The sequence below is a fragment of the Triticum aestivum genome, chromosome 2B, assembly GCF_018294505.1.
Source record: "Triticum aestivum cultivar Chinese Spring chromosome 2B, IWGSC CS RefSeq v2.1, whole genome shotgun sequence".
Classification (NCBI taxonomy): domain Eukaryota; kingdom Viridiplantae; phylum Streptophyta; class Magnoliopsida; order Poales; family Poaceae; genus Triticum; species Triticum aestivum.
Window position 1 is genome coordinate 13,286,813 of NC_057798.1, and position 13,111 is coordinate 13,299,923.

At 45.9% G+C, this 13,111-nt stretch overlaps 1 pseudogene; it reads right to left on the bottom strand.

Annotated features, from left to right (window-relative positions):
• Positions 1 to 4,543: 4,543 nt before the first annotated feature.
• LOC123047838 (uncharacterized) lies at positions 4,544 to 4,682 on the bottom strand (annotated as a pseudogene).
• Between the last annotated feature and the right edge of the window lie 8,429 nt (positions 4,683 to 13,111).

Below are 13,111 nucleotides of genomic sequence, written 5' to 3' on the forward strand. Positions count from 1 at the left end.
ACATGCCATCTTGCCAGGGAGGAAGGAAGGAAGGGGGCACAAAAATGCCTTGTTAGGGAGGAAGTGACAAGGAGTGCCAATCTACTTTTTTTCAGAGCTCACATATTGCCATACTTGTACTTTTTGATAGATGAAAAACAGATGTGTTTGTGTGGCCATGGATAAACCATTTTAAAGAGTGGTCAACTCAATGTTCTGGAGATCCCAATAGAGAATAAAACTGTACTATCAGATCAAATGAATCCTGATCATTCACTTTCTAGATAACAAACATCATCTTGCACCATTGAACGAATCCTGATCCATATAGGAAGGTGAGAAAACTAATTGAAATAAGAAACGAATATTTGTTCAAGTGTGAAAGAAAGAGAATTGTGGAAGCGTATGCTGTTCGGCAGGGACGCGTTCGTGTTATATAGAGACATCAGATTACAAGATAGGTTGCGCAGGTTGTTACTAGACTTGGCCTCTACTCCAAGCTATACAAAGATAAACCTATCCTAGCTAACAACCTGCCGCACCCAAGATTACATGTACGAGTACGTACCAATACGTGACAACATGTCACAAAATACTAGCCTATACATTTCCTACAAGCCTATCATTTAACATCCTCCCTCAATCTTAACTCATCAAGGTTTAGATTGTTCTTGAAGGCTTGAAACTGTCGAATTTGTAAAGGCTTGGTGAAACCATCAACAACTTGATCTCCTGTTGGAATGAACTGTATCTCTAATAGCTTATGTGCTACTCTTTCACGAACAAAGTGATAGTCAATTTCTATATGCTTTGTTCTGGCATGAAATACATGATTTGCAGAGAGATATGTTGCACCCAAGTTGTCACACCACAGTTGTGACACATGTGATCTTCTGATTCCTAGTTCATTAAGTAAAGTTTCAATCCACATTACCTCAGCAGTTGCATTTGCCAGAGACTTATATTCTGCTTCAGTACTGGAACGTGATACTGTTGCTTGTTTCTTAGCAGTCCAAGATATAAGATTAGACCCAAGAAAAATAGCAAAACCTCCAGTAGACCTTCTATCATCTGGACACCCTGCCCAATCCGCATCAGAGAATGCGCTTATTCCAGTTGATGGAGATCTACATAACTTGAGCCCTATTCCAGTACTTCCTTGAATATACCTTAGTATTCTTTTGATAGCTGTCCAATGTAAGGAGGTAGGAGCATGCAAAAATTGACAGACCTTATTTACTGCAAATGATATATCAGGTCTAGTCAAAGTTAAAAAGTGCACCAACTATGCTTCTGTACTTAGTTCCCTCTTCGGCGCTCAACACCTTCCCTTCATGCAATGACAACTTATCAGAGGTAGACATGGGTGTATTGGAAGGCTTACAATCCTTCATGCCTACCCGTTTAATTATGTCTCTGGCATACTTGTCCTGAGTTAACATAATACCATCATGCATTTTTTTAACTTCAATGCCTAGGAAATAATGTAACTCTCCCAAGTCTTTAAGTGCAAACTCACTTCTCAAATTCTTTAGCAGAGCTGAGGTAGCATCTTGTGATGAACTAGCAATGATTATATCATCAACATAAATTAACATAAAGATGATCACCTTCCCTTTCTTGAAGAAGAATAAAGAGGTATCTCCTTTTGAAGCTCGAAAACCTAGTTACTGCAGTTTCATACTCAATCTTGAATACCAGGCTCTGGGGGCCTGCTTTAGACCATACAAGGCCTTGTCCAACCTACATACATGATGTGGTTTCAAGCCATCCTCAAAACCAGGTGGCTGCCTCATATAAACCTCTTCCTCGAGAACGCCATGTAGAAACGCATTCTGGACATCCAATTTACGAAGACTCCAACCCCTAGAAATAGCAATAGACAGAACAAGTCTAATAGTAGCAGCTTTAACAACTGGACTAAATGTGTACTCATAATCAATACCATAACGTTGCTTAAAGCCTTTAGCCACTAGCCTAGCCTTGTATCTGTCTATTGTGCCATCAGGCTTTCTTTTAATCTTATATACCCACTTACAATCTATCACATTCCTCCCTTGCTTAGGAGAAACCAAGTGCCAAGTCTGATTTTTCATGAGAGCTTCATATTCTATATTCATAGCCTTTTTCCAATTATCATTGCTTAGTGCCTCTAGCAGATTTTGAGGTTCACCAGTGGAAGCAAAGTTTGCAAACTTGAAGTTTTTCTCATACCTGACTGTCCCATCTTTAAACTTTGATGGTTTCAAAATACCTTTTTGTGCACGTGTAGTCATCCGTAACTGTGCATGGTCATGTACTGAATTGCCAGCCACAGAGGATCTGAGCCCACCACCTCGTACCCGATCTGGCCGAGCAGAGGCGGGCAAATCTACCTCGACCGCCGCGCTCCTGACTGGGCTTGGATCCCGTGCGGGTGCACTGTGCGGCGCACTGCATGGGCCCAGGCTCTGTGCACGTGGGCCAGGCGACACACCATCCGCCCCATGTGACGACGAAGGTGTACCAGGCGCGCCGGGTCCGCCCGTGCGAGAGCCTGACGCGTGGCACGCGCCAGACGGAGGCGAGGGCGGGTCGGGTCCGCCCGACCAATCACCACCGGTCCCGCCCGACCGTGGACCAGGAGGCGCCAGGAGATCTTCCTGGGGATCCGCGGGCGCGTCAGTTGGCCCCCTGCCACCAAATCTCGCGAGATCAGCGGCCGCAGGTGCAGGCGAATCTGCTTCGTGTTCCGCACCAGGCGTTTCCTGTTGCTCCTGCTGCTGCATAAAATCATGACGATTTGGAGTGCTGTTTTTTTCACTGTTGTCTCCGTTAGGATTATTAAACAAATGATCATTAGCAATATGTTCACCCCCTTGATCAGTAGGATTTAATAAATCTGATGAAAGCAAAAGGATCTTAGCACGAAGACGAGCACCGGCATTAGGATGGAGTGTAGAGAAAGGAAATACGTTTTCATCAAACACAACATCCCTTGAAATATAAACATGCCCAGTGGAAATATCAAGGCATTTGAAGCCTTTGTGAAGGTTGCTATACCCGAGGAAAGCACACTACTTGGAGAGGAACTGAAGCTTGTGATCGTTGTAGGGTCGGAGGTTGGGCCAGCAGGCACACCCAAAAATTCTCAAGATAGAATAGTTGGGTTTTTCATGAAAAAGTCGTTCAAGGGGTGTTTCAAAGTTGATCACTTTGCTAGGCATCCGATTTATCAAGTAGGTTGCGGCAATGAAAGCTCCATCCCAAAACTTCAGAGGCATAGAAGCTTGAGCAAGGAGAGACAAACCTACTTCAACGATATGACGATGTTTCCTCTTAGCTGAACCATTCTGTTGGTGCGCGTGAGGGCAGGAGACATGGTGAGATATACCTATTTTGGTAAAGAAGGAGTTGAGTTTAACATACCCCCCTCCCCAATCTGTTTGGAGAGCAAGAATTTTGCGATCAAATTGTCGCTCTACAAGTTTCTGAAAATCATGAAACTTTTGAAACACCTCGGACTTGTGTTTGATAAGATAGATCCATGTAAATTTACTGAAATCATCTATGAAACTCACATAGTATTGCTTTCTTCCTACTGTTTCCACAGCAGGACCCCAAACATCAGAGAACACAAGCTCTAAAGGAAATTTTGATTCACTTATTGACTTTGGATAAGGAAGTTGGTGACTTTTGCCTTTTTGGCATGCGCCACATACAGACTCTTTATTGAAATGACTGGCACACGGCAGATTGTTTTGACTAATGACTTTGCTAACAATAACAGAAGAAGGATGCCCTAGACGTGGGTGCCACCTATCCGGAGATAGCTTGGTAGCACTTAGCACTTACTTCTTGACGTCGGTGCTCGTGTGCCTAATTGGGTAGAGACCTCTCCTACCCCTGCCTTGAAGTAGTACCTTCCTCGTTCCCCGATCCTTAACATAAAAAGAGTAAGGGTGAATTTCAACAAAGGAGTTGTTGTCAATGGCAAGACAGCTAGCAGAGATGAGACTTTTATTGGCTTCAGGTACATGAAGAATATTGTTCAAGTAGAGATCACGATCTAGGGTATGAATTGTTGAACGACCAATATGTTTAATATCCATACCTGATCCGCTTGCAGTATGTATCTGTTCATTGCCGTCGTAGCGATCACGCACGTTCAGCTTCTCCAGGTCACCCGTGATATGATCAGTAGCACCACTGTCAAGGTACCAATTGGTGTCTACGCCATACTGCGGGGCTACAAGATTGGCTGATTTCTCCTCCACACCTTGGTAGGACTCGTCATACCTTTTCCAGCACTTCCATGCCGGATGGCCCATCTTCCCGCAGATCTGGCATTGTACCCGAGGAGCAGAGGCATGGTTGTTGTAGTTGCCTCCGCTACCGCCTCCATTGTTGCCGCCGTGGCCACCACCGCCACGACCTCCTGGCTTGGAATAGCCACGGCCGCCGCGGTCACCACCATTGCAAGCTTGTCTGTGGCCGCGGTCACCACCTCCGCCGCCTTGCTTGCGGCCTCGTGTGGCACTGTTGGCGGAGGACTGCGACCTACCGCCACGAAGATTCAGCCTCGTCTCGAAGCTGAGCAGCTGCGAGAAAAGCTCAGCTGCAGTAACCGGCTCCACCCTGGAGCACATAGCAGAAACCACCGGATCGAAATCTTCATCGAGTCCGGCGAGGATATGGGAGACAATGTCTTCCTCGTCCACCCTCTTTCCCGCGGCGATCAGCTCATCGGTGAGGGTTCTGACTTTCCCAACGTAGTCGGTGATGGAGAGGTTGCCCTTCTGTAAGTTGGCGAGGGCGATGCGAACGTTGGTGGTCTGCGATCGAGTGCGAGATGCAAGCATCCCCTCGACCGTGTTCCAGAGCTCCGCGGAGGTGTGACAGGACGCAACCTGGATGGCTATCTCACGGGGAAGAGTCGTCAGGAGATAGGAGAAGACTTGTTGGTCTTGCGCATACCAGGTTTGGAAGGCAGGATTCGCCGCTTTCGTCGTGGTCTTGCCGTCGGCGGAGGCCACGTCGATCTGCATGGGCGGCGGCGGCTGCTCAACGTCGAGGTACTTCGCCATCTGGGCTCCCCGGATGGCGGAGAGCACGGTCGCTCGCCACAGGGCTTGGTTGCCCTTGGTAAGCTTCTCTGTGGCAGCGTGAGCGAATGGCGAGGAGAGGAAGGAACTTGAAGACGTCGCCATGGATGAGCTCGAGGATTGCTCTGATTACCATGAAAGAAAGAGAATTGTGGAAGCGTATGCTGTTCGGCAGGGACGCGTTCGTGTTATATAGAGACATCAGATTACAAGATAGGTTGCGCAGGTTGTTACTAGACTTGGCCTCTACTCCAAGCTATACAAAGATAAACCTATCCTAGCTAACAACTTGCCGCACCCAAGATTACATGTACGAGTACGTATCAATACGTGACAACATGTCATAAAATACTAGCCTATACATTTCCTACAAGCCTATCATTTAACAAAGTGTCGTCTATTTTAAGGACTCTGAAACTTCTGAACACTCAGAACACATTCGAGGGACTTCTAGCAGATCCAAGTGTTAGACTGGAAGGAGATTTTATTCTAACTTCATGGGAATCAATGATACCCCCTCATAAATCATTTGCTTGTTTTGTTACAAGTAATGCTCAGGATACACGTGAAGGTAGTGCCTTGCTGAGGATACAACCCTTGAAAGTGCAACGATTTTGGAAACAGGTCCGAACGGAAATTACCGATGAATCGATTTCAACGAACTCGGGGAGCACGCACCGTAGCATCGCACTGCAATGGCGAGGTTCCCGCGACAGCCCGTGAGGTGCTCCCAGTCGACCCAGCCAGGCACCTCCCTCTCCGCACTTGGAAGTCGGCGACCACCATGGCTCCGCACGAGGCGCGACTGGGATGCTACGTGCTGGGCGGCAGCGCAGCTCGCCGATGATCACCATGGTGGTTTGGGGAAGGATTCTCTTAGGCCTAATCATTCCCTAGGCCAAGCTTTTCTGCGCTTGGCATTAGAACCTGAAGACACCAAACCCAATAATAGCTATTTTTGAATTTTTGAAAAAAAGACTAATTTTGAAGTTAAATATTTTTGGGATATAAAATAAAGAAAAGCCTATTTTTTTAATAAATGACTAGATTTTATATATTTTGGGTTTCTTCCTGCCTTTGGAAAAAGAAAATCCAGAGGCCGGCCCAATTTGAAGCTAGTTAAGGAAACTCTGAAATAAGGAAAGAAATAGTGTTCAAGTGTTGTCTACTGAAGGACTCTGAAACTTCTGAACATACAGAACACACTCTAAATTTGGAAGCTGGCCAAAACAGGAGAAAATCATCATTCGCTTCACCGCCTTCACTCAAGATTCATCGATGGTTTAGGAGTCACCAAGTGAATCCAACGACATATTCTACTCGTCATTTACCATTTCCTTGTTGTCTTTAATTAGTTAGCTGTTTAAGGTTCTAATCTCAAGTGAAGTAACTACCAAGTGCCTAACCATTGTGGGAGTATAAAGCCCCAGCTTGGGTGGATGAAATGCAAAAGGAATTAACCTTTCCTTTTTGCGAATATTGACGTATTTGCACTAGAAGTAGCCTTATTTCCCTTCCTCATCCCAGATCCACCATGTCGCAACGGAAATTTAGCGGCATGTACATGTAGCTTCGGGGGTATATTTTGATTTTGGCTGCATGACAACTTAGCAGATATGGTCATATGTAGTCAATATTTCGCTCGGAAAGTACATAGCTTCTTAACACACTACTACAAAGGAACGCAAGATGGTAAAATGTTGGCCTTAAATTGTTTGCACGTATATCTGCTAAACAAAGGTGATTGAAAAGACTAAAAGCAAGAATGGATGCAGACAAAATGAATCAGAAAATAAAATAACATGATAACACAGAAAGAAGTTTTAAAAAGGAAGAGATTCATGAGGCGGAAAAAAAAATTAAGCTCACCTCTCTGCTGGTTCTGGAAGATGAGGATGCACTAGTCTTCATGAGTGATCTGCTGGATGTCTCCATGGAGGATATGGGAGATGAGGTCCCAGTCTTGCCATTCTCTAGTACATATAAGATGTAAAACGAGTCCAACGAAAGACAAATGTAAGATGATTAAATATACATTTTTTCTACGGAATAACAATTAAGCTGGACATACCTACCGCTTAAATGAAAAATACTAGCCAATTTTGTCATGTTGCTTGGACACTTGGCTAGTCCTTGTCACATATATGGACGTTAAGACAATTAAGTGCATGTGTGACCACACACCCTTGAACTTGTCAGTCAATGGTTCCATGTTGTTTTATGTGCTCGAACTACAATATTCATTTCTATCTCTAGCATCCAGCATTTATCCATTCGAAAACATTTCTCATGTTCAGATTTGTATATTTTTTCTCAACAGATTTGTACTCTAGTATATGACATCAAATTTATATATATTATAGCATATTTTCAAACAAACAATAGTATAAGGAGTACTAGTAAAAACGGTCACCTCTATTGCAAAGCAGGTTAAGGTCGACGATTTGGTAACCCTGGCTGCATAGGAAGCTTAATGATAAAACCATCATATTCTGCCCTACATCATCCTGCTCGTCATCTCAGCTCCCTGTTCTGTTTGTCGTGTTTTGTCATCGAGGACAAAAGTCAAGACAAGCCATCATATCTAAGCTATAGCACCAGTAGAATGAAGTTGACACCTTTGATTCTCATTTTACTACTAGCTTATAAGATTTCCCTAGATGCACACCAGAGGTAGTAGCCACACCTCTCGACCTTTTGAATTGATGCGTGTTGATAAGTTTGAGCCAAATATGGAACTCTGAGAGTACTCCCTATTGTTCTAAAACGTAAATCTCTTCAGCACATCGACACGCAGAAAATTCTATGCTAATAAATGTATGATCAACAACCACAAGAAGCCACAGGGTAGAGAGAAAGAACGAGTGCCACCGTTAAAGTGGAACCGTGGAACTCAACATTTATCTAGTGGTGTGAGTGTACCATTTCTCTTCTGGATTTTTGTTTGTCCGCTCTGAAAACAATCATGAAAACCATTGTTTGTGCCATGTCCGTTCGAGGTCCTTCTGTTAGATTTGGGCCAAATGATGACGCAGTTTTTGTCCATTCCGGAGTGTCCCATTCTTTGGTAATTGCTCGGACTATACTTAATCATTACAGGGAGTCTAGTTGGAAGAATACTCCTAGTTTTAGTATGAAACAAAAAGATGTTATCATCCAGGTTGCATCATACTATTTTTGTTTTCCATGTTTACCATTGTGGAGATCTGTATCAGGTCAAGACTTAACAGACTGAACTCTGAAGAATCACAGGGTGCAACAGTTTTTGATTCAAGACTGAACACGCTTCATGATTAGGTTCTGAAGAACCAAGGAAGTGAATATACAAGAGAATTGTTTCCATACCAAAGTAGTGAATTGTATTTCTCATTACTGACCAAGATAAAGTGTGCATCATTCCTTACCAATGAGTTGCAATCAGGATGGTCGCTTCCGGACGTGAATTTGTTTTCTTGAATGTTATGAGAGACAGTCCAAATGTCAAATTTGTACAAGTATCCAATACCTGCATGAATCTGAAAAACAAATGTGTACACATATCATATATAAGTTTATCTTACAGCAAGATTCATTTTGAATGATTTTTTTTCGGACTAGTGTCCAATACCTGCAACAATCTGAAAGAAGTTCACCCTTCCCAAAAAGGCCAAATAAAGCCTAGGCAGTAAGATATCTTCAAAACTCAGACGTTCAGACATGGTTAAGAGTGTTGCTGACTATATGTTGGTGCCACATGTGAGTGACCATGATTTTCATTTTTTATTTACTTTTATTATATACAGCTACTCCCTCTGTAACAAAATATAGGACGTTTTTTTTGTTTCACGTACAATTGTTAAACACCCATTACATTTTGTTACAGAGAGAGTACAATATTGCAACAGAAATGCAACATAACATCACACTTTCAAACTTGGTTAGAGATGGTAGAGTGCACATATATATATGGGTTGCCATGTAAAATGTGAAAGGATGAAGTCCAATGCAAGATAATATACATTTTTTTATTGGAACAATAGTTAATGTTGGACCTACCATGAGTAATAGAAATACTGGTTTATGTTTTCATACTGCTTGGACAGTTCGCTTGTCCTTGTCAACATGTTTGGACGTTTAGACAATTGAGTGCCCATGTGATCACACACCCTTGAACTCGTCGTAGTTGATATTGTAGTCATCGCTACAAACTTTTCTATATTTTGAAGTCACTGTAAGAGTTTGCAGAGGCTTCGGTAAAATCATAAAGTGTTGGCAGAGGCCAGTTAATTTGTCCAGAGAGAAGGATTCTCCCATCAATCCATGGAGGTTGCCATATCTGCAGTTACAGGTGAACTTTTGAGCAGGTTCATCTCCTTCCTGACGAACAAGTATCGCTCCTCCTTAAGCCATGCACACTCAGAGGAGCAAAAGAAGATGGTGGAGAGGTTGCATCATCTCCTGATGAGGGCTGGCACCATCGTTGAGGAGGCAGACGCGCGGTACATAACCAACTCTGGAATGATGACACAACTCAAGAATCTCTCAGAGGCCATGTACCGAGGATGCCGCGTGCTGGACACCTTGAGGTACCGAACCCTCCAAGACAGTGGAAGCTTCGACGAGGTTAGCAACGACTCATCCATCAACTGCTTGTATTTAGCCAAGCGTTCTCGAACAACTGGCAAGGCCGTGCACCTCGAGTCACATGATACCTTGGAAAGCTTAGAAATTGTTGTTGCTAACATGGCAGAATTTGTTGTGCTTCTGGGTGGATGCGAGCGCATGTCTCGTAGGCCATATGACGTTTATCTTTACACCGAAAACTTCATGTTCGGCCGACATGCTGAGAAGCAGAAGCTCTTGAGCTTCTTGCTGCAGCACAGTGACCCTCATGGTGATCATGCACCGGCCATTCTTCCAGTCATAGGTGGTGCTTCGGTAGGAAAGAAAACTTTGGTTGCTCATGTGTGTAGCGACGAAAGGGTTCACTCACGCTTCTCCTCCATTTTGCACTTGAATGGAGACAACTTTATGAGGATACTTGACAACGGAAGGAGCATGTTTGGGATGGTGTTGGTGGTTATTACGTTTGCTTCTGATATAGGAGACGATGATTGGAAAATGTTTCACTCCATTGTCATAAAAATGGGCAGAGGAAGCAAGGTCATCATCATAAGTAGACTTCAAAGGGTAGCTCGATTTGGATCGTTGAAACCGATTTTCTAACTGTTCTGTCTTATGACGAGTTGAGGTACCTTTTCAAGACACTAGTATTTGGAAGTGTAGACCCCATGCAACATCCACGGCTCGTAGAAATAGCAGATGGATATGCCAAGGTGTTGCACAGTACACAAGGTTCACTTGTCGCAACAAATATGTTCGCAGATGTGTTGAGAGGGAACCTCAATGTTCATTTCTGGCGTGGTATATTAGAAAGGGGGGGTATGAATGGTTAAAAGAAACCTCTCCAGATACGGTGTGCACCCAACCATCCTTATAGAACAAGGCCATCCGGTGGACATAACGGACTTTGCTTTGCATCCACTTAGCATGACACGTTATACAGTTAATGTTTCAACCAAGAAGGAATTGCCAAGCGTGACATTTGGCCAATTGATAACAGATCCTAGTGTTAGACCGAAAGAAGACTTCATTTTAATTTCATGGGAATCAAGGATACCCCCTCATAACTCGTTTGCTCGTTTTGTTACAAGTCATGCTCAGGATACACATGAAGGGCCAGGGAGGAAGCGACGAGGAGTGCCTATGTAATTTTGTTTCTGAGCTCGCATAATGTAACCCATGATGTACTGTCTGATGCTTGAAAATAAGATGTGTTTGTGTGGCCATGGACAAACCATTTTAAAGAGTGATTATATACCATTAAACTAAATGTGTTGGAGATCTCAATTGTAAATAAAACTATACTATCAGATCCAACGACCCCCACCCCCCCTACACTTTCCAGATAACAAAAAACGTCATCTTACACCATGGAATGAATCCTAATCCATATAGGAAGGTGAGAAAACTTAACTGAAATAAGAAGGGAATATTCAAGTGTTGTCTATTTTAAGGACTCTGAAACTTCTGAACATTCAGAACACACTTTAATTTGAAGGTGGCCAAAACAGGATAAAAGCATCATTGCTTCACCGCCTTCACTCAAGGTTCACTTGATTCTACTCAAAGTTCAGGAGTGACTAAATGTATCCAACGGCATGATTCTACTTGTCATTTACCATTTCCTTGTTGTGTCTAGTTTGCTGTTTAAGCCAGTTTTAGCTGCTAATCTTAGCTGAACTAACTGAGAAGTGCCTAATGTGACCGCTGCGGAAGTATATAGCCCCAGCTAATCTTTGGCAGAGAATTCATTTCGGGCCACTCGGTCCTCCTTGAGGCCTTCCTGTTCGATTTTGGGCCACAGTGATAGCGTTTTTTCAATAAATTTTAGACTATCTCATGCTTCGGTAATTTTTCTGACCGTACTCGGTACATGGAGCAAATACACAGGAGGTAGAAAACAATTTCCTGTAGGACTACTTTTAGTTTTTTTAATAAAAAAACAAGTTGGATACCAGTATTTGCTTTTCCATTTTTACCGAAAAAGTCTTTCGCCCCGCTTTATATATAAAGCAAAGATCAACATCATCCGGAACAAACGCACGCCAACACCACACACACAAGGCAGGATACAAAAGCATTGAGCGCAATAACACCATCCCTAGCACACTACCACGAAGAGATGAAGCCGCATACAACGAACCGTGGACTCCAAGACGGCGCCTTGAGGAAGGATACGACACTGGAGCGTCGCCACCGCCCGATCCGAGGATCAGAGTTTCCCCTGGAGCCGCATGACGGGCGGTGAGAGCCGCGACGACGCCTTCAAGAAGGGAACGAGTATCGGCGTCGCCGGTCCATCCGAAGATAGAGCAGGTTTTCACCCCAGCCAACACTCACCGCCACCGAATGCTACACCCCGGCTACCACGCCGCCCACGCGGCCATGGCCACTGGGCAGCGCCAAGACACGGGCTCTGCCCAAGCACCATGCTACCGCCACCAGGGCCGCCGCCCCGGCATCCAAGACCTTGACACCACCGCATCCGAGACTCACCGCTACCCGAACCAAAGAGATGAGCGGAAAAGGTCCCGTTTTTGCACCCCTGGTCCACCCCCAGCGTCGAGACCCAATAGGTCGGCAAGCACTGGCATCCATCGACCCATCCTGCAACCCGGAGTGCGAGATGAGTTTGGTCCTGCAGCACCGTGGGGGGGACGAGGTCAGTCCTGCTGCACCATGCGTGAAACAAGCTCGGTCCTGCGGCACTGTGTGCGAGACGAGCTCGGTCTTGATGCACCGGGCGCGAGACGAGCGATGGACCGCAGCTGGGAAAGGGCCTACCCTTCAAAGGGAGTAGCGACCGGGTACCGAGGAGATGGGGTGAAGGCCGAAACGGTCCGATCGCAGACAAGCCGATGCCGGAGAAGCCGGCCGCCGCCGCAGGCAGATCTGCCAAGCCACCATGAAGCAGCCACGATACTGGGAGTCCACCACCCCGGACCTCCACACGTCGCCGCCCACGGCTGTAGCAACGGTCATGCCTGGCTGCTGCCATACCCGCGTCGCCCGGTGAGCTCCTAGCGCCGGAGCCGCCGGGCACGCGCCACCGCCACCACGCGCCATCGTCCGACCCCCACCGCCAGATCCGGCCGGATCCAGCAGGAGGCCGACCGCGCGCCACCTCCCGAGACAGGAGCGCTGCAACTGCCCCGCCGCGTGCAAGATCCAGGGCGCCGGCGCGCCACCACCAGCCGGCCGCCCCGCGAGTCCACTGCTGAGCCGCTGAACCCACGATGTCCAGCGCCGCCGTTCGAGGAGGCTGCCTCGCGCCGGCGTCCCACGAGCAGGAGGGAGAAGGGCCCCGCCACCGCCGCGCCGGCATCCCGCAAGCATGGGGGAGAAGGGCCCCCCCGCCGCCGCACCCACCGGGCTTTGCCCGACGGAGCTCGCTGTTGGCAACGCGGGAGGGGGGGCAGGGGGATGGGAGGTAGGCAGGCCGAAGG